A 24314-nucleotide genomic window follows, 5' to 3' on the forward strand; every position below is an offset into this window, starting at 1 on the left:
AACAATGCAGACCTGGAGGGTATCTCCAGGTGCAGTAGAGTGGTAATCTGGGAACCTCCTGTCTCAGAATACTGCTACCTTCACCCTGCCATAAGAATGCAGCTAGTTGACAGCTGGCTTCAAGGCATGCTTCCCTGTGAGAGCTATGGACAGGGCACAACCCTCCCGCATCCTGCTTGACTGTAGAAGGAGCTGCTAACGTCCTCATGTTAGTGGCAGGGAAAGGTTGTGAGAAAAGCATGTGGAATCGTTGTGCCTGAACCCACGTGTATCTGAGTTGAATACAGCGATTTCCAAAGTCCTTCTTCATCAGAGTGTAGCTAGGTTCCCACTCGCATGTCCGAGTGGGTAGCAGACATCTGCCTCCTATGCATACCCACTTCTGAGAATTGAGCTTATGGCCTGTAACCCTACCTCCAGCCTGCAGCTACCTTTCGCTTCCAAAAGGCCTAGGCTCGCTGCTTCACCGAAGTGTTGGGAGAGGTAACTGGAATCTGCCGGCACACAAGACTAGTGCCTCCAAGCTCAATCCAGCGATTTCCCAGTAATTCCTGGGGTAGACTGGTGCTACATACTAAGTTCCATATGTGAGAAGGTAGCTGAACGCCTTGTCCAAAATCATCTTACTGCTTAGAGTTGAGCTCACCCTCAGTCCCTCACAGTTCCACACTGCCTGCAGAGTGAGTTTCCCACGTCTTCACCAGAGACTTTTGCCAGAGGCCTCTGAGACGCAAGTTAACAATGCAGACCTGGACGGTATCTCCAGGTGCAGTAGAGTGGTAATCTGGGAACCTCCTTACTCAGAATACTGCTACCTTCACACTGTCATAAGAATGCAGCTAGTTGAGAGCTGGCTTCTAGGCATGCTTCCCTGTGAGAGCTGAGGACAGGGCAGAAGCCTCCCGCATCCTGCCTGACTGTAGACGTACCTGCTAACCTCCTTATGTTAGTGGCTGGGATTGGTTGTGGGAAAAGCATGTGTAAGCATTGGGCCTGAACTCCCGTGTATCTGAGTTGAATACAGCGATTTCCAACATCCTTCTTCAATAGGAGTGTAGCTAGGTTCCAACTCCCATGTCCGAGTGGGTAGCAGACATTTGCCTCCCATGCATACACACTTCTGAGAGTTGAGCTCATGGCCTGTAACCCTACATCCTGCCTGCCGCTACCTTTCGCTTCCAAAAGGCCTAGGCTCGCTGCTTGACGCAAGTGTTGGGAGAGGTAACTGGAATCTCCCGGCACACAAGACGAGTGCCTCCAAGCTCAATCAAGCGATTTCCTAGTAATTCCTGGGGTAGACTGGTGCTACATACTAAGTTCCATACGTGAGTAGGTAGTTGAACGCCTTGTCCAAAAACATCTTACTTCTGAGAGTTGAGCTCACCCTCAGACCCTCACAGTTCCACACTGCCTGCAGAGTGAGTTTCCCACGTCTTCACCAGAGACGTTTGCCAGAGGCCTCTGAGACGCAAGTTAACAATGCAGACCTGGAGGGTATCTCCAGGTGCAGTAGAGTGGTAATCTGGGAACCTCCTGTCTCAGAATACTGCTACCTTCACCCTGCCATAAGAATGCAGCTAGTTGACAGCTGGCTTCAAGGCATGCTTCCCTGTGAGAGCTATGGACAGGGCACAACCCTCCCGCATCCTGCTTGACTGTAGAAGGAGCCGCTAACGTCCTCATGTTAGTGGCAGGGAAAGGTTGTGAGAAAAGCATGTGGAATCGTTGTGCCTGAACCCACGTGTATCTGAGTTGAATACAGCGATTTCCAAAGTCCTTCTTCATCAGAGTGTAGCTAGGTTCCCACTCGCATGTACGAGTGGGTAGCATACATCTGCTTCCCATGCATACCCACTTCTGAGAGTTGAGCTTATGGCCTGTAACCCTACATCCTGCCTGCAGCTACCTTTCGCTTCCAAAAGGCCTAGGCTCGCTTCTTCACTGAAGTGTTGGGAGAGGTAACTGGAATCTCCCGGCACACAAGACTAGTGCCTCCAAGCTCAATCCAGCGATTTCCTAGTAATTCATGGGGTAGACTGGTGCTACATACTAAGTTCCATATGTGAGAAGGTAGCTGAACGCCTTGTCCAAAATCATCTTACTGCTTAGAGTTGAGCTCACCCTCAGTCCCTCACAGTTCCACACTGCCTGCAGAGTGAGTTTCCCACGTCTTCACCAGAGACTTTTGCCAGAGGCCTCTGAGACGCAAGTTAACAATGCAGACCTGGAGGGTATCTCCAGGTGCCGGAGAGGTGCAATCTGGGAACCTCCTTACTCAGAATACTGCTACCTTCACCCTGCCATAAGAATGCAGCTAGTTGACAGCTGGCTTCAAGGCATGCTTCCCTGTGAGAGCTAAGGACAGGGCACAACCCTCCCGCATCCTGCTTGACTGTAGAAGGAGCTGCTAACGTCCTCATGTTAGTGGCAGGGAAAGGTTGTGAGAAAAGCATGTGGAATCGTTGTGCCTGAACCCACGTGTATCTGAGTTGAATACAGCGATTTCCAAAGTCCTTCTTCATCAGAGTGTAGCTAGGTTCCCACTCGCATGTCCGAGTGGGTAGCAGACATCTGCCTCCTATGCATACCCACTTCTGAGAATTGAGCTTATGGCCTGTAACCCTACCTCCAGCCTGCAGCTACCTTTCGCTTCCAAAAGGCCTAGGCTCGCTGCTTCACCGAAGTGTTGGGAGAGGTAACTGGAATCTCCCGGCACACAAGACTAGTGCCTCCAAGCTCAATCCAGCGATTTCCCAGTAATTCCTGGGGTAGACTGGTGCTACATACTAAGTTCCATATGTGAGAAGGTAGCTGAACGCCTTGTCCAAAATCATCTTACTGCTTAGAGTTGAGCTCACCCTCAGTCCCTCACAGTTCCACACTGCCTGCAGAGTGAGTTTCCCACGTCTTCACCAGAGACTTTTGCCAGAGGCCTCTGAGACGCAAGTTAACAATGCAGACCTGGACGGTATCTCCAGGTGCCGGAGAGTGGCAATCTGGGAACCTCCTTACTCAGAATACTGCTACCTTCACACTGTCATAAGAATGCAGCTAGTTGACAGCTGGCTTCTAGGCATGCTTCCCTGTGAGAGCTGAGGACAGGGCAGAACCCTCCCGCATCCTGCCTGACTGTAGACGTACCTGCTAACTTCCATATGTTAGTGGCTGGGATAGGTTGTGGAAAAGCATGTGTAAGCATTGGGCCTGAACTCCCGTGTATCTGAGTTGAATACAGCGATTTCCAACATCCTTCTTCAATAGGAGTGTAGCTAGGTTCCAACTCCCATGTCCGAGTGGGTAGCAGACATCTGCCTCCCATGCATACACACTTCTGAGAGTAGAGCTCATGGCCTATAACCCTACATCCTGCCTGCCTCTACCTTTCGCTTCCAAAAGGCCTAGGCTCGCTGCTTGACGCAAGTGTTGGGAGAGGTAACTGGAATCTCCCGGCACACAAGACGAGTGCCTCCAAGCTCAATCAAGCGATTTCCTAGTAATTCCTGGGGTAGACTGGTGCTACATACTAAGTTCCATACGTGAGTAGGTAGTTGAACGCCTTGTCCAAAAACATCTTACTTCTGAAAGTTGAGCTCACCCTCAGTCCCTCACAGTTCCACACTGCCTGCAGAGTGAGTTTCCCACGTCTTCACCAGAGACGTTTGCCAGGGGCCTCTGAGACGCAAGTTAACAATGCAGACCTGGAGGGTATCTCCAGGTGCAGTAGAGTGGTAATCTGGGAACCTCCTGTCTCAGAATACTGCTACCTTCACCCTGCCATAAGAATGCAGCTAGTTGACAGCTGGCTTCAAGGCATGCTTCCCTGTGAGAGCTAAGGACAGGGCACAACCCTCCCGCATCCTGCTTGACAGTAGAAGGAGCTACTAACGTCCTCATGTTAGTGGCAGGGAAAGGTTGTGAGAAAAGCATGTGGAATCGTTGTGCCTGAACCCACGTGTATCTGAGTTGAATACAGCGATTTCCAAAGTCCTTCTTCATCAGAGTGTAGCTAGGTTCCCACTCGCATGTCCGAGTGGGTAGCATACATCTGCCTCCCATGCATACCCACTTCTGAGAGTTGAGCTTATGGCCTGTAACCCTACCTCCTGCCTGCAGCTACCTTTCGCTTCCAAAAGGCCTAGGCTCGCTGCTTGACGCAAGTGTTGGGAGAGGTAACTGGAATCTCCCGGCACACAAGACGAGTGCCTCCAAGCTCAATCAAGCGATTTCCTAGTAATTCCTGGGTAGACTGGTGCTACATACTAAGTTCCATACGTGAGTAGGTAGTTGAACGCCTTGTCCAAAAACATCTTACTTCTGAGAGTTGAGCTCACCCACAGTCCCTCACAGTTCCACACTGCCTGCAGAGTGAGTTTCGCACGTCTTCACCAGAGACGTTTGCCAGAGGCCTCTGAGATGCAAGTTAACAATGCAGACCTGGAGGGTATCTCCAGGTGCAGTAGAGTGGTAATCTGGGCACCTCCTGTCTCAGAATACTGCTACCTTCACCCTGCCATAAGAATGCAGCTAGTTGACAGCTGGCTTCAAGGCATGCTTCCCTGTGAGAGCTAAGGACAGGGCACAACCCTCCCGCATCCTGCTTGACTGTAGAAGGAGCTGCTAACGTCCTCATGTTAGTGGCAGGGAAAGGTTGTGAGAAAAGCATGTGGAATCGTTGTGCCTGAACCCACGTGTATCTGAGTTGAATACAGCGATTTCCAAAGTCCTTCTTCATCAGAGTGTAGCTAGGTTCCCACTCGCATGTCCGAGTGGGTAGCAGACATCTGCCTCCCATGCATACCCACTTCTGAGAATTGAGCTTATGGCCTGTAACCCTACCTCCAGCCTGCAGCTACCTTTCGCTTCCAAAAGGCCTAGGCTCGCTGCTTCACCGAAGTGTTGGGAGAGGTAACTGGAATCTGCCGGCACACAAGACTAGTGCCTCCAAGCTCAATCCAGCGATTTCCCAGTAATTCCTGGGGTAGACTGGTGCTACATACTAAGTTCCATATGTGAGAAGGTAGCTGAACGCCTTGTCCAAAATCATCTTACTGCTTAGAGTTGAGCTCACCCTCAGTCCCTCACAGTTCCACACTGCCTGCAGAGTGAGTTTCCCACGTCTTCACCAGAGACTTTTGCCAGAGGCCTCTGAGACGCAAGTTAACAATGCAGACCTGGACGGTATCTCCAGGTGCAGTAGAGTGGTAATCTGGGAACCTCCTTACTCAGAATACTGCTACCTTCACACTGTCATAAGAATGCAGCTAGTTGAGAGCTGGCTTCTAGGCATGCTTCCCTGTGAGAGCTGAGGACAGGGCAGAAGCCTCCCGCATCCTGCCTGACTGTAGACGTACCTGCTAACCTCCTTATGTTAGTGGCTGGGATTGGTTGTGGGAAAAGCATGTGTAAGCATTGGGCCTGAACTCCCGTGTATCTGAGTTGAATACAGCGATTTCCAACATCCTTCTTCAATAGGAGTGTAGCTAGGTTCCAACTCCCATGTCCGAGTGGGTAGCAGACATTTGCCTCCCATGCATACACACTTCTGAGAGTTGAGCTCATGGCCTGTAACCCTACATCCTGCCTGCCGCTACCTTTCGCTTCCAAAAGGCCTAGGCTCGCTGCTTGACGCAAGTGTTGGGAGAGGTAACTGGAATCTCCCGGCACACAAGACGAGTGCCTCCAAGCTCAATCAAGCGATTTCCTAGTAATTCCTGGGGTAGACTGGTGCTACATACTAAGTTCCATACGTGAGTAGGTAGTTGAACGCCTTGTCCAAAAACATCTTACTTCTGAGAGTTGAGCTCACCCTCAGACCCTCACAGTTCCACACTGCCTGCAGAGTGAGTTTCCCACGTCTTCACCAGAGACGTTTGCCAGAGGCCTCTGAGACGCAAGTTAACAATGCAGACCTGGAGGGTATCTCCAGGTGCAGTAGAGTGGTAATCTGGGAACCTCCTGTCTCAGAATACTGCTACCTTCACCCTGCCATAAGAATGCAGCTAGTTGACAGCTGGCTTCAAGGCATGCTTCCCTGTGAGAGCTATGGACAGGGCACAACCCTCCCGCATCCTGCTTGACTGTAGAAGGAGCCGCTAACGTCCTCATGTTAGTGGCAGGGAAAGGTTGTGAGAAAAGCATGTGGAATCGTTGTGCCTGAACCCACGTGTATCTGAGTTGAATACAGCGATTTCCAAAGTCCTTCTTCATCAGAGTGTAGCTAGGTTCCCACTCGCATGTACGAGTGGGTAGCATACATCTGCTTCCCATGCATACCCACTTCTGAGAGTTGAGCTTATGGCCTGTAACCCTACATCCTGCCTGCAGCTACCTTTCGCTTCCAAAAGGCCTAGGCTCGCTTCTTCACTGAAGTGTTGGGAGAGGTAACTGGAATCTCCCGGCACACAAGACTAGTGCCTCCAAGCTCAATCCAGCGATTTCCTAGTAATTCATGGGGTAGACTGGTGCTACATACTAAGTTCCATATGTGAGAAGGTAGCTGAACGCCTTGTCCAAAATCATCTTACTGCTTAGAGTTGAGCTCACCCTCAGTCCCTCACAGTTCCACACTGCCTGCAGAGTGAGTTTCCCACGTCTTCACCAGAGACTTTTGCCAGAGGCCTCTGAGACGCAAGTTAACAATGCAGACCTGGAGGGTATCTCCAGGTGCCGGAGAGGTGCAATCTGGGAACCTCCTTACTCAGAATACTGCTACCTTCACCCTGCCATAAGAATGCAGCTAGTTGACAGCTGGCTTCAAGGCATGCTTCCCTGTGAGAGCTAAGGACAGGGCACAACCCTCCCGCATCCTGCTTGACTGTAGAAGGAGCTGCTAACGTCCTCATGTTAGTGGCAGGGAAAGGTTGTGAGAAAAGCATGTGGAATCGTTGTGCCTGAACCCACGTGTATCTGAGTTGAATACAGCGATTTCCAAAGTCCTTCTTCATCAGAGTGTAGCTAGGTTCCCACTCGCATGTCCGAGTGGGTAGCAGACATCTGCCTCCTATGCATACCCACTTCTGAGAATTGAGCTTATGGCCTGTAACCCTACCTCCAGCCTGCAGCTACCTTTCGCTTCCAAAAGGCCTAGGCTCGCTGCTTCACCGAAGTGTTGGGAGAGGTAACTGGAATCTCCCGGCACACAAGACTAGTGCCTCCAAGCTCAATCCAGCGATTTCCCAGTAATTCCTGGGGTAGACTGGTGCTACATACTAAGTTCCATATGTGAGAAGGTAGCTGAACGCCTTGTCCAAAATCATCTTACTGCTTAGAGTTGAGCTCACCCTCAGTCCCTCACAGTTCCACACTGCCTGCAGAGTGAGTTTCCCACGTCTTCACCAGAGACTTTTGCCAGAGGCCTCTGAGACGCAAGTTAACAATGCAGACCTGGACGGTATCTCCAGGTGCCGGAGAGTGGCAATCTGGGAACCTCCTTACTCAGAATACTGCTACCTTCACACTGTCATAAGAATGCAGCTAGTTGACAGCTGGCTTCTAGGCATGCTTCCCTGTGAGAGCTGAGGACAGGGCAGAACCCTCCCGCATCCTGCCTGACTGTAGACGTACCTGCTAACTTCCATATGTTAGTGGCTGGGATAGGTTGTGGAAAAGCATGTGTAAGCATTGGGCCTGAACTCCCGTGTATCTGAGTTGAATACAGCGATTTCCAACATCCTTCTTCAATAGGAGTGTAGCTAGGTTCCAACTCCCATGTCCGAGTGGGTAGCAGACATCTGCCTCCCATGCATACACACTTCTGAGAGTAGAGCTCATGGCCTATAACCCTACATCCTGCCTGCCTCTACCTTTCGCTTCCAAAAGGCCTAGGCTCGCTGCTTGACGCAAGTGTTGGGAGAGGTAACTGGAATCTCCCGGCACACAAGACGAGTGCCTCCAAGCTCAATCAAGCGATTTCCTAGTAATTCCTGGGGTAGACTGGTGCTACATACTAAGTTCCATACGTGAGTAGGTAGTTGAACGCCTTGTCCAAAAACATCTTACTTCTGAAAGTTGAGCTCACCCTCAGTCCCTCACAGTTCCACACTGCCTGCAGAGTGAGTTTCCCACGTCTTCACCAGAGACGTTTGCCAGGGGCCTCTGAGACGCAAGTTAACAATGCAGACCTGGAGGGTATCTCCAGGTGCAGTAGAGTGGTAATCTGGGAACCTCCTGTCTCAGAATACTGCTACCTTCACCCTGCCATAAGAATGCAGCTAGTTGACAGCTGGCTTCAAGGCATGCTTCCCTGTGAGAGCTAAGGACAGGGCACAACCCTCCCGCATCCTGCTTGACAGTAGAAGGAGCTACTAACGTCCTCATGTTAGTGGCAGGGAAAGGTTGTGAGAAAAGCATGTGGAATCGTTGTGCCTGAACCCACGTGTATCTGAGTTGAATACAGCGATTTCCAAAGTCCTTCTTCATCAGAGTGTAGCTAGGTTCCCACTCGCATGTCCGAGTGGGTAGCATACATCTGCCTCCCATGCATACCCACTTCTGAGAGTTGAGCTTATGGCCTGTAACCCTACCTCCTGCCTGCAGCTACCTTTCGCTTCCAAAAGGCCTAGGCTCGCTGCTTGACGCAAGTGTTGGGAGAGGTAACTGGAATCTCCCGGCACACAAGACGAGTGCCTCCAAGCTCAATCAAGCGATTTCCTAGTAATTCCTGGGTAGACTGGTGCTACATACTAAGTTCCATACGTGAGTAGGTAGTTGAACGCCTTGTCCAAAAACATCTTACTTCTGAGAGTTGAGCTCACCCACAGTCCCTCACAGTTCCACACTGCCTGCAGAGTGAGTTTCGCACGTCTTCACCAGAGACGTTTGCCAGAGGCCTCTGAGATGCAAGTTAACAATGCAGACCTGGAGGGTATCTCCAGGTGCAGTAGAGTGGTAATCTGGGCACCTCCTGTCTCAGAATACTGCTACCTTCACCCTGCCATAAGAATGCAGCTAGTTGACAGCTGGCTTCAAGGCATGCTTCCCTGTGAGAGCTAAGGACAGGGCACAACCCTCCCGCATCCTGCTTGACTGTAGAAGGAGCTGCTAACGTCCTCATGTTAGTGGCAGGGAAAGGTTGTGAGAAAAGCATGTGGAATCGTTGTGCCTGAACCCACGTGTATCTGAGTTGAATACAGCGATTTCCAAAGTCCTTCTTCATCAGAGTGTAGCTAGGTTCCCACTCGCATGTCCGAGTGGGTAGCAGACATCTGCCTCCCATGCATACCCACTTCTGAGAATTGAGCTTATGGCCTGTAACCCTACCTCCAGCCTGCAGCTACCTTTCGCTTCCAAAAGGCCTAGGCTCGCTGCTTCACCGAAGTGTTGGGAGAGGTAACTGGAATCTCCCGACACACAAGACTAGTGCCTCCAAGCTCAATCCAGCGATTTCCCAGTAATTCCTGGGGTAGACTGGTGCTACATACTAAGTTCCATATGTGAGAAGGTAGCTGAACGCCTTGTCCAAAATCATCTTACTGCTTAGAGTTGAGCTCACCCTCAGTCCCTCACAGTTCCACACTGCCTCCAGAGTGAGTTTCCCACGTCTTCACCAGAGACTTTTGCCAGAGGCCTCTGAGACGCAAGTTAACAATGCAGACCTGGACGGTATCTCCAGGTGCAGTAGAGTGGTAATCTGGGAACCTCCTTACTCAGAATACTGCTACCTTCACACTGTCATAAGAATGCAGCTAGTTGAGAGCTGGCTTCTAGGCATGCTTCCCTGTGAGAGCTGAGGACAGGGCAGAAGCCTCCCGCATCCTGCCTGACTGTAGACGTACCTGCCAACCTCCTTATGTTAGTGGCTGGGATTGGTTGTGGGAAAAGCATGTGTAAGCATTGGGCCTGAACTCCCGTGTATCTGAGTTGAATACAGCGATTTCCAACATCCTTCTTCAATAGGAGTGTAGCTAGGTTCCAACTCCCATGTCCGAGTGGGTAGCAGACATTTGCCTCCCATGCATACACACTTCTGAGAGTTGAGCTCATGGCCTGTAACCCTACATCCTGCCTGCCGCTACCTTTCGCTTCCAAAAGGCCTAGGCTCGCTGCTTGACGCAAGTGTTGGGAGAGGTAAGTGGAATCTCCCGGCACACAAGACGAGTGCCTCCAAGCTCAATCAAGCGATTTCCTAGTAATTCCTGGGGTAGACTGGTGCTACATACTAAGTTCCATACGTGAGTAGGTAGTTGAACGCCTTGTCCAAAAACATCTTACTTCTGAGAGTTGAGCTCACCCTCAGTCCCTCACAGTTCCACACTGCCTGCAGAGTGAGTTTCGCACGTCTTCACCAGAGACGTTTGCCAGAGGCCTCTGAGACGCAAGTTAACAATGCAGACCTGGAGGGTATCTCCAGGTGCAGTAGAGTGGTAATCTGGGAACCTCCTGTCTCAGAATACTGCTACCTTCACCCTGCCATAAGAATGCAGCTAGTTGACAGCTGGCTTCAAGGCATGCTTCCCTGTGAGAGCTAAGGACAGGGCACAACCCTCCCGCATCCTGCTTGACTGTAGAAGGAGCTGCTAACGTCCTCATGTTAGTGGCAGGGAAAGGTTGTGAGAAAAGCATGTGGAATCGTTGTGCCTGAACCCACGTGTATCTGAGTTGAATACAGCGATTTCCAAAGTCCTTCTTCATCAGAGTGTAGCTAGGTTCCCACTCGCATGTCCGAGTGGGTAGCAGACATCTGCCTCCCATGCATACCCACTTCTCAGAATTGAGCTTATGGCCTGTAACCCTACCTCCAGCCTGCAGCTACCTTTCGCTTCCAAAAGGCCTAGGCTCGCTGCTTCACCGAAGTGTTGGGAGAGGTAACTGGAATCTCCCGGCACACAAGACTAGTGCCTCCAAGCTCAATCCAGCGATTTCCCAGTAATTCCTGGGGTAGACTGGTGCTACATACTAAGTTCCATATGTGAGAAGGTAGCTGAACGCCTTGTCCAAAATCATCTTACTGCTTAGAGTTGAGCTCACCCTCAGTCCCTCACAGTTCCACACTGCCTGCAGAGTGAGTTTCCCACGTCTTCACCAGAGACTTTTGCCAGAGGCCTCTGAGACGCAAGTTAACAATGCAGACCTGGACGGTATCTCCAGGTGCAGTAGAGTGGTAATCTGGGAACCTCCTTACTCAGAATACTGCTACCTTCACACTGTCATAAGAATGCAGCTAGTTGAGAGCTGGCTTCTAGGCATGCTTCCCTGTGAGAGCTGAGGACAGGGCAGAAGCCTCCCGCATCCTGCCTGACTGTAGACGTACCTGCTAACCTCCTTATGTTAGTGGCTGGGATTGGTTGTGGGAAAAGCATGTGTAAGCATTGGGCCTGAACTCCCGTGTATCTGAGTTGAATACAGCGATTTCCAACATCCTTCTTCAATAGGAGTGTAGCTAGGTTCCAACTCCCATGTCCGAGTGGGTAGCAGACATTTGCCTCCCATGCATACACACTTCTGAGAGTTGAGCTCATGGCCTGTAACCCTACATCCTGCCTGCCGCTACCTTTCGCTTCCAAAAGGCCTAGGCTCGCTGCTTGACGCAAGTGTTGGGAGAGGTAACTGGAATCTCCCGGCACACAAGACGAGTGCCTCCAAGCTCAATCAAGCGATTTCCTAGTAATTCCTGGGGTAGACTGGTGCTACATACTAAGTTCCATACGTGAGTAGGTAGTTGAACGCCTTGTCCAAAAACATCTTACTTCTGAGAGTTGAGCTCACCCTCAGTCCCTCACAGTTCCACACTGCCTGCAGAGTGAGTTTCCCACGTCTTCACCAGAGACGTTTGCCAGAGGCCTCTGAGACGCAAGTTAACAATGCAGACCTGGAGGGTATCTCCAGGTGCAGTAGAGTGGTAATCTGGGAACCTCCTGTCTCAGAATACTGCTACCTTCACCCTGCCATAAGAATGCAGCTAGTTGACAGCTGGCTTCAAGGCATGCTTCCCTGTGAGAGCTAAGGACAGGGCACAACCCTCCCGCATCCTGCTTGACTGTAGAAGGAGCTGCTAACGTCCTCATGTTAGTGGCAGGGAAAGGTTGTGAGAAAAGCATGTGGAATCGTTGTGCCTGAACCCACGTGTATCTGAGTTGAATACAGCGATTTCCAAAGTCCTTCTTCATCAGAGTGTAGCTAGGTTCCCACTCGCATGTCCGAGTGGGTAGCAGACATCTGCCTCCCATGCATACCCACTTCTGAGAATTGAGCTTATGGCCTGTAACCCTACCTCCAGCCTGCAGCTACCTTTCGCTTCCAAAAGGCCTAGGCTCGCTGCTTCACCGAAGTGTTGGGAGAGGTAACTGGAATCTCCCGGCACACAAGACTAGTGCCTCCAAGCTCAATCCAGCGATTTCCCAGTAATTCCTGGGGTAGACTGGTGCTACATACTAAGTTCCATATGTGAGAAGGTAGCTGAACGCCTTGTTCAAAATCATCTTACTGCTTAGAGTTGAGCTCACCCTCAGTCCCTCACAGTTCCACACTGCCTGCAGAGTGAGTTTCCCACGTCTTCACCAGAGACTTTTGCCAGAGGCCTCTGAGACGCAAGTTAACAATGCAGACCTGGACGGTATCTCCAGGTGCCGGAGAGTGGCAATCTGGGAACCTCCTTACTCAGAATACTGCTACGTTCACACTGTCATAAGAATGCTGCTAGTTGAGAGCTGGCTTCTAGGCATGCTTCCCTGTGAGAGCTGAGGACAGGGCAGAACCCTCCCGCATCCTGCCTGACTGTAGACGTACCTGCTAACCTTCTTATGTTAGTGGCTGGGATAGGTTGTGGAAAAGCATGTGTAAGCATTGGGCCTGAACTCCCGTGTATCTGAGTTGAATACAGCGATTTCCAACATCCTTCTTCAATAGGAGTGTAGCTAGGTTCCAACTCCCATGTCCGAGTGGGTAGCAGACATTTGCCTCCCATGCATACACACTTCTGAGAGTTGAGCTCATGGCCTGTAACTCTACATCCTGCCTGCCGCTACCTTTCGCTTCCAAAAGGCCTAGGCTCGCTGCTTGACGCAAGTGTTGGGAGAGGTAACTGGAATCTCCCGGCACACAAGACGAGCGCCTCCAAGCTCAATCAAGCGATTTCCTAGTAATTCCTGGGGGAGACTGGTGCTACATACTAAGTTCCATACGTGAGTAGGTAGTTGAACGCCTTGTCCAAAAACATCTTACTTCTGAGAGTTGAGCTCACCCTCAGTCCCTCACAGTTCCACACTGCCTGCAGAGTGAGTTTCCCACGTCTTCACCAGAGACTTTTGCCAGAGGCCTCTGAGACGCAAGTTAACAATGCAGACCTGGAGGGTATCTCCAGGTGCAGTAGAGTGGTAATCTGGGAACCTCCTGTCTCAGAATACTGCTACCTTCACCCTGCCATAAGAATGCAGCTAGTTGACAGCTGGCTTCAAGGCATGCTTCCCTGTGAGAGCTAAGGACAGGGCACAACCCTCCCGCATCCTGCTTGACAGTAGAAGGAGCTGCTAACGTCCTCATGTTAGTGGCAGGGAAAGGTTGTGAGAAAAGCATGTGGAATCGTTGTGCCTGAACCCACGTGTATCTGAGTTGAATACAGCGATTTCCAAAGTCCTTCTTCATCAGAGTGTAGCTAGGTTCCCACTCGCATGTCCGAGTGGTTAGCATACATCTGCCTCCCATGCATACCCACTTCTGAGAGTTGAGCTTATGGCCTGTAACCCTACCTCCTGCCTGCAGCTACCTTTCGCTTCCAAAAGGCCTAGGCTCGCTGCTTGACGCAAGTGTTGGGAGAGGTAACTGGAATCTCCCGGCACACAAGACGAGTGCCTCCAAGCTCAATCAAGCGATTTTCTAGTAATTCCTGGGTAGACTGGTGCTACATACTAAGTTCCATACGTGAGTAGGTAGTTGAACGCCTTGTCCAAAAACATCTTACTTCTGAGAGTTGAGCTCACCCACAGTCCCTCACAGTTCCACACTGCCTGCAGAGTGAGTTTCGCACGTCTTCACCAGAGACGTTTGCCAGAGGCCTCTGAGACGCAAGTTAACAATGCAGACCTGGAGGGTATCTCCAGGTGCAGTAGAGTGGTAATCTGGGCACCTCCTGTCTCAGAATACTGCTACCTTCACCCTGCCATAAGAATGCAGCTAGTTGACAGCTGGCTTCAAGGCATGCTTCCCTGTGAGAGCTAAGGACAGGGCACAACCCTCCCGCATCCTGCTTGACTGTAGAAGGAGCTGCTAACGTCCTCATGTTAGTGGCAGGGAAAGGTTGTGAGAAAAGCATGTGGAATCGTTGTGCCTGAACCCACGTGTATCTGAGTTGAATACAGCGATTTCCAAAGTCCTTCTTCATCAGAGTGTAGCTAGGTTCCCACTCGCATGTCCGAGTGGGTAGCAGACATCTGCCTCCCATGCATACCCACTTCTGAGAATTGAGCTTATGGCCTGTAACCCTACCTCCAGCCTGCAGCTACCTTTCGCTTCCAAAAGGCCTAGGCTCGCTGCTTCACCGAAGTGTTGGGAGAGGTAACTGGAATCTCCCGGCACACAAGACTAGTGCCTCCAAGCTCAATCCAGCGATTTCCCAGTAATTCCTGGGGTAGACTGGTGCTACATACTAAGTTCCATATGTGAGAAGGTAGCTGAACGCCTTGTCCAAAATCATCTTACTTCTGAGAGTTGAGCTTACCCTCATTCCCTCACAGTTCCACACTGCCTGCAGAGTGAGTTTCCCACGTCTTCACCAGAGACTTTTGCCAGAGGCCTCTGAGACGCAAGTTAACAATGCAGACCTGGACGGTATCTCCAGGTGCAGTAGAGTGGTAATCTGGGAACCTCCTTACTCAGAATACTGCTACCTTCACACTGTCATAAGAATGCAGCTAGTTGAGAGCTGGCTTCTAGGCATGCTTCCCTGTGAGAGCTGAGGACAGGGCAGAAGCCTCCCGCATCCTGCCTGACTGTAGACGTACCTGCTAACCTCCTTATGTTAGTGGCTGGGATTGGTTGTGGGAAAAGCATGTGTAAGCATTGGGCCTGAACTCCCGTGTATCTGAGTTGAATACAGCGATTTCCAACATCCTTCTTCAATAGGAGTGTAGCTAGGTTCCAACTCCCATGTCCGAGTGGGTAGCAGACATTTGCCTCCCATGCATACACACTTCTGAGAGTTGAGCTCATGGCCTGTAACCCTACATCCTGCCTGCCGCTACCTTTCGCTTCCAAAAGGCCTAGGCTCGCTGCTTGACGCAAGTGTTGGGAGAGGTAACTGGAATCTCCCGGCACACAAGACGAGTGCTTCCAAGCTCAATCAAGCGATTTCCTAGTAATTCCTGGGGTAGACTGGTGCTACATACTAAGTTCCATACGTGAGTAGGTAGTTGAACGCCTTGTCCAAAAACATCTTACTTCTGAGAGTTGAGCTCACCCTCAGTCCCTCACAGTTCCACACTGCCTGCAGAGTGAGTTTCCCACGTCTTCACCAGAGACTTTTGCCAGAGGCCTCTGAGACGCAAGTTAACAATGCAGACCTGGAGGGTATCTCCAGGTGCAGTAGAGTGGTAATCTGGGAACCTCCTGTCTCAGAATACTGCTACCTTCACCCTGCCATAAGAATGCAGCTAGTTGACAGCTGGCTTCAAGGCATGCTTCCCTGTGAGAGCTAAGGACACGGCACAACCCTCCCGCATCCTGCTTGACAGTAGAAGGAGCTGCTAACGTCCTCATGTTAGTGGCAGGGAAAGGTTGTGAGAAAAGCATGTGGAATCGTTGTGCCTGAACCCACGTGTATCTGAGTTGAATACAGCGATTTCCAAAGTCCTTCTTCATCAGAGTGTAGCTAGGTTCCCACTCGCATGTCCGAGTGGTTAGCATACATCTGCCTCCCATGCATACCCACTTCTGAGAGTTGAGCTTATGGCCTGTAACCCTACCTCCTGCCTGCAGCTACCTTTCGCTTCCAAAAGGCCTAGGCTCGCTGCTTGACGCAAGTGTTGGGAGAGGTAACTGGAATCTCCCGGCACACAAGACGAGTGCCTCCAAGCTCAATCAAGCGATTTCCTAGTAATTCCTGGGTAGACTGGTGCTACATACTAAGTTCCATACGTGAGTAGGTAGTTGAACGCCTTGTCCAAAAACATCTTACTTCTGAGAGTTGAGCTCACCCACAGTCCCTCACAGTTCCACACTGCCTGCAGAGTGAGTTTCACACGTCTTCACCAGAGACGTTTGCCAGAGGCCTCTGAGACGCAAGTTAACAATGCAGACCTGGACGGTATCTCCAGGTGCAGTAGAGTGGTAATCTGGGAACCTCCTTACTCAGAATACTGCTACCTTCACACTGTCATAAGAATGCAGCTAGTTGAGAGCTGGCTTCTAGGCATGCTTCCCTGTGAGAGCTGAGGACAGGGCAGAAGCCTCCCGCATCCTGCCTGACTGTAGACGTACCTGCTAACCTCCTTATGTTAGTGGCTGGGATTGGTTGTGGGAAAAGCATGTGTAAGCATTGGGCCTGAACTCCCGTGTATCTGAGTTGAATACAGCGATTTCCAACATCCTTCTTCAATAGGACTGTAGCTAGGTTCCAACTCCCATGTCCGAGTGGGTAGCAGACATTTGCCTCCCATGCATACACACTTCTGAGAGTTGAGCTCATGGCCTGTAACCCTACATCCTGCCTGCCGCTACCTTTCGCTTCCAAAAGGCCTAGGCTCGCTGCTTGACGCAAGTGTTGGGAGAGGTAACTGGAATCTCCCGGCACACAAGACGAGTGCCTCCAAGCTCAATCAAGCGATTTCCTAGTAATTCCTGGGGTAGACTGGTGCTACATACTAAGTTCCATACGTGAGTAGGTAGTTGAACGCCTTGTCCAAAAACATCTTACTTCTGAGAGTTGAGCTCACCCTCAGACCCTCACAGTTCCACACTGCCTGCAGAGTGAGTTTCGCACGTCTTCACCAGAGACGTTTGCCAGAGGCCTCTGAGACGCAAGTTAACAATGCAGACCTGGAGGGTATCTCCAGGTGCAGTAGAGTGGTAATCTGGGAACCTCCTGTCTCAGAATACTGCTACCTTCACCCTGCCATAAGAATGCAGCTAGTTGACAGCTGGCTTCAAGGCATGCTTCCCTGTGAGAGCTAAGGACAGGGCACAACCCTCCCGCATCCTGCTTGACTGTAGAAGGAGCCGCTAACGTCCTCATGTTAGTGGCAGGGAAAGGTTGTGAGAAAAGCATGTGGAATCGTTGTGCCTGAACCCACGTGTATCTGAGTTGAATACAGCGATTTCCAAAGTCCTTCTTCATCAGAGTGTAGCTAGGTTCCCACTCGCATGTCCGAGTGGGTAGCAGACATCTGCCTCCTATGCATACCCACTTCTGAGAATTGAGCTTATGGCCTGTAACCTTACCTCCAGCCTGCAGCTACCTTTCGCTTCCAAAAGGCCTAGGCTCGCTGCTTCACCGAAGTGTTGGGAGAGGTAACTGGAATCTCCCGGCACACAAGACTAGTGCCTCCAAGCTCAATCCAGCGATTTCCCAGTAATTCCTGGGGTAGACTGGTGCTACATACTAAGTTCCATATGTGAGAAGGTAGCTGAACGCCTTGTCCAAAATCATCTTACTGCTTAGAGTTGAGCTCACCCTCAGTCCCTCACAGTTCCACACTGCCTGCAGAGTGAGTTTCCCACGTCTTCACCAGAGACTTTTGCCAGAGGCCTCTGAGACGCAAGTTAACAATGCAGACCTGGACGGTATCTCCAGGTGCCGGAGAGTGGCAATCTGGGAACCTCCTTACTCAGAATACTGCTACCTTCACACTGTCATAAGAATGCAGCTAGTTGACAGCTGGCTTCTAGGCATGCTTCCCTGTGAGAGCTGAGGACAGGGCAGAACCCTCCCGCATCCTGCCTGACTGTAGACGTACCTGCTAACTTCCATATGTTAGTGGCTGGGATAGGTTGTGGAAAAGCATGTGTAAGCATTGGGCCTGAACTCCCGTGTATCTGAGTTGAATACAGCGATTTCCAACATCCTTCTTCAATAGGAGTGTAGCTAGGTTCCAACTCCCATGTCCGAGTGGGTAGCAGACATCTGCCTCCCATGCATACACACTTCTGAGAGTTGAGCTCATGGCCTGTAACCCTACATCCTGCCTGCCTCTACCTTTCGCTTCCAAAAGGCCTAGGCTCGCTGCTTGACGCAAGTGTTGGGAGAGGTAACTGGAATCTCCCGGCACACAAGACGAGTGCCTCCAAGCTCAATCAAGCGATTTCCTAGTAATTCCTGGGGTAGACTGGTGCTACATACTAAGTTCCATACGTGAGTAGGTAGTTGAACGCCTTGTCCAAAAACATCTTACTTCTGAAAGTTGAGCTCACCCTCAGTCCCTCACAGTTCCACACTGCCTGCAGAGTGAGTTTCCCACGTCTTCACCAGAGACGTTTGCCAGGGGCCTCTGAGACGCAAGTTAACAATGCAGACCTGGAGGGTATCTCCAGGTGCAGTAGAGTGGTAATCTGGGAACCTCCTGTCTCAGAATACTGCTACCTTCACCCTGCCATAAGAATGCAGCTAGTTGACAGCTGGCTTCAAGGCATGCTTCCCTGTGAGAGCTAAGGACAGGGCACAACCCTCCCGCATCCTGCTTGACAGTAGAAGGAGCTACTAACGTCCTCATGTTAGTGGCAGGGAAAGGTTGTGAGAAAAGCATGTGGAATCGTTGTGCCTGAACCCACGTGTATCTGAGTTGAATACAGCGATTTCCAAAGTCCTTCTTCATCAGAGTGTAGCTAGGTTCCCACTCGCATGTCCGAGTGGGTAGCATACATCTGCCTCCCATGCATACCCACTTCTGAGAGTTGAGCTTATGGCCTGTAACCCTACCTCCTGCCTGCAGCTACCTTTCGCTTCCAAAAGGCCTAGGCTCGCTGCTTGACGCAAGTGTTGGGAGAGGTAACTGGAATCTCCCGGCACACAAGACGAGTGCCTCCAAGCTCAATCAAGCGATTTCCTAGTAATTCCTGGGTAGACTGGTGCTACATACTAAGTTCCATACGTGAGTAGGTAGTTGAACGCCTTGTCCAAAAACATCTTACTTCTGAGAGTTGAGCTCACCCACAGTCCCTCACAGTTCCACACTGCCTGCAGAGTGAGTTTCGCACGTCTTCACCAGAGACGTTTGCCAGAGGCCTCTGAGATGCAAGTTAACAATGCAGACCTGGAGGGTATCTCCAGGTGCAGTAGAGTGGTAATCTGGGAACCTCCTGTCTCAGAATACTGCTACCTTCACCCTGCCATAAGAATGCAGCTAGTTGACAGCTGGCTTCAAGGCATGCTTCCCTGTGAGAGCTAAGGACAGGGCACAACCCTCCCGCATCCTGCTTGACTGTAGAAGGAGCTGCTAACGTCCTCATGTTAGTGGCAGGGAAAGGTTGTGAGAAAAGCATGTGGAATCGTTGTGCCTGAACCCACGTGTATCTGAGTTGAATACAGCGATTTCCAAAGTCCTTCTTCATCAGAGTGTAGCTAGGTTCCCACTCGCATGTCCGAGTGGGTAGCAGACATCTGCCTCCCATGCATACCCACTTCTGAGAATTGAGCTTATGGCCTGTAACCCTACCTCCAGCCTGCAGCTACCTTTCGCTTCCAAAAGGCCTAGGCTCGCTGCTTCACCGAAGTGTTGGGAGAGGTAACTGGAATCTCCCGACACACAAGACTAGTGCCTCCAAGCTCAATCCAGCGATTTCCCAGTAATTCCTGGGGTAGACTGGTGCTACATACTAAGTTCCATATGTGAGAAGGTAGCTGAACGCCTTGTCCAAAATCATCTTACTGCTTAGAGTTGAGCTCACCCTCAGTCCCTCACAGTTCCACACTGCCTGCAGAGTGAGTTTCCCACGTCTTCACCAGAGACTTTTGCCAGAGGCCTCTGAGACGCAAGTTAACAATGCAGACCTGGACGGTATCTCCAGGTGCAGTAGAGTGGTAATCTGGGAACCTCCTTACTCAGAATACTGCTACCTTCACACTGTCATAAGAATGCAGCTAGTTGAGAGCTGGCTTCTAGGCATGCTTCCCTGTGAGAGCTGAGGACAGGGCAGAAGCCTCCCGCATCCTGCCTGACTGTAGACGTACCTGCTAACCTCCTTATGTTAGTGGCTGGGATTGGTTGTGGGAAAAGCATGTGTAAGCATTGGGCCTGAACTCCCGTGTATCTGAGTTGAATACAGCGATTTCCAACATCCTTCTTCAATAGGAGTGTAGCTAGGTTCCAACTCCCATGTCCGAGTGGGTAGCAGACATTTGCCTCCCATGCATACACACTTCTGAGAGTTGAGCTCATGGCCTGTAACCCTACATCCTGCCTGCCGCTACCTTTCGCTTCCAAAAGGCCTAGGCTCGCTGCTTGACGCAAGTGTTGGGAGAGGTAACTGGAATCTCCCGGCACACAAGACGAGTGCCTCCAAGCTCAATCAAGCGATTTCCTAGTAATTCCTGGGGTAGACTGGTGCTACATACTAAGTTCCATACGTGAGTAGGTAGTTGAACGCCTTGTCCAAAAACATCTTACTTCTGAGAGTTGAGCTCACCCTCAGTCCCTCACAGTTCCACACTGCCTGCAGAGTGAGTTTCGCACGTCTTCACCAGAGACGTTTGCCAGAGGCCTCTGAGACGCAAGTTAACAATGCAGACCTGGAGGGTATCTCCAGGTGCAGTAGAGTGGTAATCTGGGAACCTCCTGTCTCAGAATACTGCTACCTTCACCCTGCCATAAGAATGCAGCTAGTTGACAGCTGGCTTCAAGGCATGCTTCCCTGTGAGAGCTAAGGACAGGGCACAACCCTCCCGCATCCTGCTTGACTGTAGAAGGAGCTGCTAACGTCCTCATGTTAGTGGCAGGGAAAGGTTGTGAGAAAAGCATGTGGAATCGTTGTGCCTGAACCCACGTGTATCTGAGTTGAATACAGCGATTTCCAAAGTCCTTCTTCATCAGAGTGTAGCTAGGTTCCCACTCGCATGTCCGAGTGGGTAGCAGACATCTGCCTCCCATGCATACCCACTTCTGAGAATTGAGCTTATGGCCTGTAACCCTACCTCCAGCCTGCAGCTACCTTTCGCTTCCAAAAGGCCTAGGCTCGCTGCTTCACCGAAGTGTTGGGAGAGGTAACTGGAATCTCCCGGCACACAAGACTAGTGCCTCCAAGCTCAATCCAGCGATTTCCCAGTAATTCCTGGGGTAGACTGGTGCTACATACTAAGTTCCATATGTGAGAAGGTAGCTGAACGCCTTGTCCAAAATCATCTTACTGCTTAGAGTTGAGCTCACCCTCAGTCCCTCACAGTTCCACACTGCCTGCAGAGTGAGTTTCCCACGTCTTCACCAGAGACTTTTGCCAGAGGCCTCTGAGACGCAAGTTAACAATGCAGACCTGGACGGTATCTCCAGGTGCAGTAGAGTGGTAATCTGGGAACCTCCTTACTCAGAATACTGCTACCTTCACACTGTCATAAGAATGCAGCTAGTTGAGAGCTGGCTTCTAGGCATGCTTCCCTGTGAGAGCTGAGGACAGGGCAGAAGCCTCCCGCATCCTGCCTGACTGTAGACGTACCTGCTAACCTCCTTATGTTAGTGGCTGGGATTGGTTGTGGGAAAAGCATGTGTAAGCATTGGGCCTGAACTCCCGTGTATCTGAGTTGAATACAGCGATTTCCAACATCCTTCTTCAATAGGACTGTAGCTAGGTTCCAACTCCCATGTCCGAGTGGGTAGCAGACATTTGCCTCCCATGCATACACACTTCTGAGAGTTGAGCTCATGGCCTGTAACCCTACATCCTGCCTGCCGCTACCTTTCGCTTCCAAAAGGCCTAGGCTCGCTGCTTGACGCAAGTGTTGGGAGAGGTAACTGGAATCTCCCGGCACACAAGACGAGTGCCTCCAAGCTCAATCAAGCGATTTCCTAGTAATTCCTGGGGTAGACTGGTGCTACATACTAAGTTCCATACGTGAGTAGGTAGTTGAACGCCTTGTCCAAAAACATCTTACTTCTGAGAGTTGAGCTCACCCTCAGACCCTCACAGTTCCACACTGCCTGCAGAGTGAGTTTCGCACGTCTTCACCAGAGACGTTTGCCAGAGGCCTCTGAGACGCAAGTTAACAATGCAGACCTGGAGGGTATCTCCAGGTGCAGTAGAGTGGTAATCTGGGAACCTCCTGTCTCAGAATACTGCTACCTTCACCCTGCCATAAGAATGCAGCTAGTTGACAGCTGGCTTCAAGGCATGCTTCCCTGTGAGAGCTAAGGACAGGGCACAACCCTCCCGCATCCTGCTTGACTGTAGAAGGAGCCGCTAACGTCCTCATGTTAGTGGCAGGGAAAGGTTGTGAGAAAAGCATGTGGAATCGTTGTGCCTGAACCCACGTGTATCTGAGTTGAATACAGCGATTTCCAAAGTCCTTCTTCATCAGAGTGTAGCTAGGTTCCCACTCGCATGTCCGAGTGGGTAGCAGACATCTGCCTCCTATGCATACCCACTTCTGAGAATTGAGCTTATGGCCTGTAACCTTACCTCCAGCCTGCAGCTACCTTTCGCTTCCAAAAGGCCTAGGCTCGCTGCTTCACCGAAGTGTTGGGAGAGGTAACTGGAATCTCCCGGCACACAAGACTAGTGCCTCCAAGCTCAATCCAGCGATTTCCCAGTAATTCCTGGGGTAGACTGGTGCTACATACTAAGTTCCATATGTGAGAAGGTAGCTGAACGCCTTGTCCAAAATCATCTTACTGCTTAGAGTTGAGCTCACCCTCAGTCCCTCACAGTTCCACACTGCCTGCAGAGTGAGTTTCCCACGTCTTCACCAGAGACTTTTGCCAGAGGCCTCTGAGACGCAAGTTAACAATGCAGACCTGGACGGTATCTCCAGGTGCCGGAGAGTGGCAATCTGGGAACCTCCTTACTCAGAATACTGCTACCTTCACACTGTCATAAGAATGCAGCTAGTTGACAGCTGGCTTCTAGGCATGCTTCCCTGTGAGAGCTGAGGACAGGGCAGAACCCTCCCGCATCCTGCCTGACTGTAGACGTACCTGCTAACTTCCATATGTTAGTGGCTGGGATAGGTTGTGGAAAAGCATGTGTAAGCATTGGGCCTGAACTCCCGTGTATCTGAGTTGAATACAGCGATTTCCAACATCCTTCTTCAATAGGAGTGTAGCTAGGTTCCAACTCCCATGTCCGAGTGGGTAGCAGACATCTGCCTCCCATGCATACACACTTCTGAGAGTTGAGCTCATGGCCTGTAACCCTACATCCTGCCTGCCTCTACCTTTCGCTTCCAAAAGGCCTAGGCTCGCTGCTTGACGCAAGTGTTGGGAGAGGTAACTGGAATCTCCCGGCACACAAGACGAGTGCCTCCAAGCTCAATCAAGCGATTTCCTAGTAATTCCTGGGGTAGACTGGTGCTACATACTAAGTTCCATACGTGAGTAGGTAGTTGAACGCCTTGTCCAAAAACATCTTACTTCTGAAAGTTGAGCTCACCCTCAGTCCCTCACAGTTCCACACTGCCTGCAGAGTGAGTTTCCCACGTCTTCACCAGAGACGTTTGCCAGGGGCCTCTGAGACGCAAGTTAACAATGCAGACCTGGAGGGTATCTCCAGGTGCAGTAGAGTGGTAATCTGGGAACCTCCTGTCTCAGAATACTGCTACCTTCACCCTGCCATAAGAATGCAGCTAGTTGACAGCTGGCTTCAAGGCATGCTTCCCTGTGAGAGCTAAGGACAGGGCACAACCCTCCCGCATCCTGCTTGACAGTAGAAGGAGCTACTAACGTCCTCATGTTAGTGGCAGGGAAAGGTTGTGAGAAAAGCATGTGGAATCGTTGTGCCTGAACCCACGTGTATCTGAGTTGAATACAGCGATTTCCAAAGTCCTTCTTCATCAGAGTGTAGCTAGGTTCCCACTCGCATGTCCGAGTGGGTAGCATACATCTGCCTCCCATGCATACCCACTTCTGAGAGTTGAGCTTATGGCCTGTAACCCTACCTCCTGCCTGCAGCTACCTTTCGCTTCCAAAAGGCCTAGGCTCGCTGCTTGACGCAAGTGTTGGGAGAGGTAACTGGAATCTCCCGGCACACAAGACGAGTGCCTCCAAGCTCAATCAAGCGATTTCCTAGTAATTCCTGGGTAGACTGGTGCTACATACTAAGTTCCATACGTGAGTAGGTAGTTGAACGCCTTGTCCAAAAACATCTTACTTCTGAGAGTTGAGCTCACCCACAGTCCCTCACAGTTCCACACTGCCTGCAGAGTGAGTTTCGCACGTCTTCACCAGAGACGTTTGCCAGAGGCCTCTGAG

This window comes from Canis lupus, chromosome 19 (genome assembly GCF_048164855.1).
Source record: "Canis lupus baileyi chromosome 19, mCanLup2.hap1, whole genome shotgun sequence".
Lineage (NCBI taxonomy): Eukaryota > Metazoa > Chordata > Mammalia > Carnivora > Canidae > Canis > Canis lupus.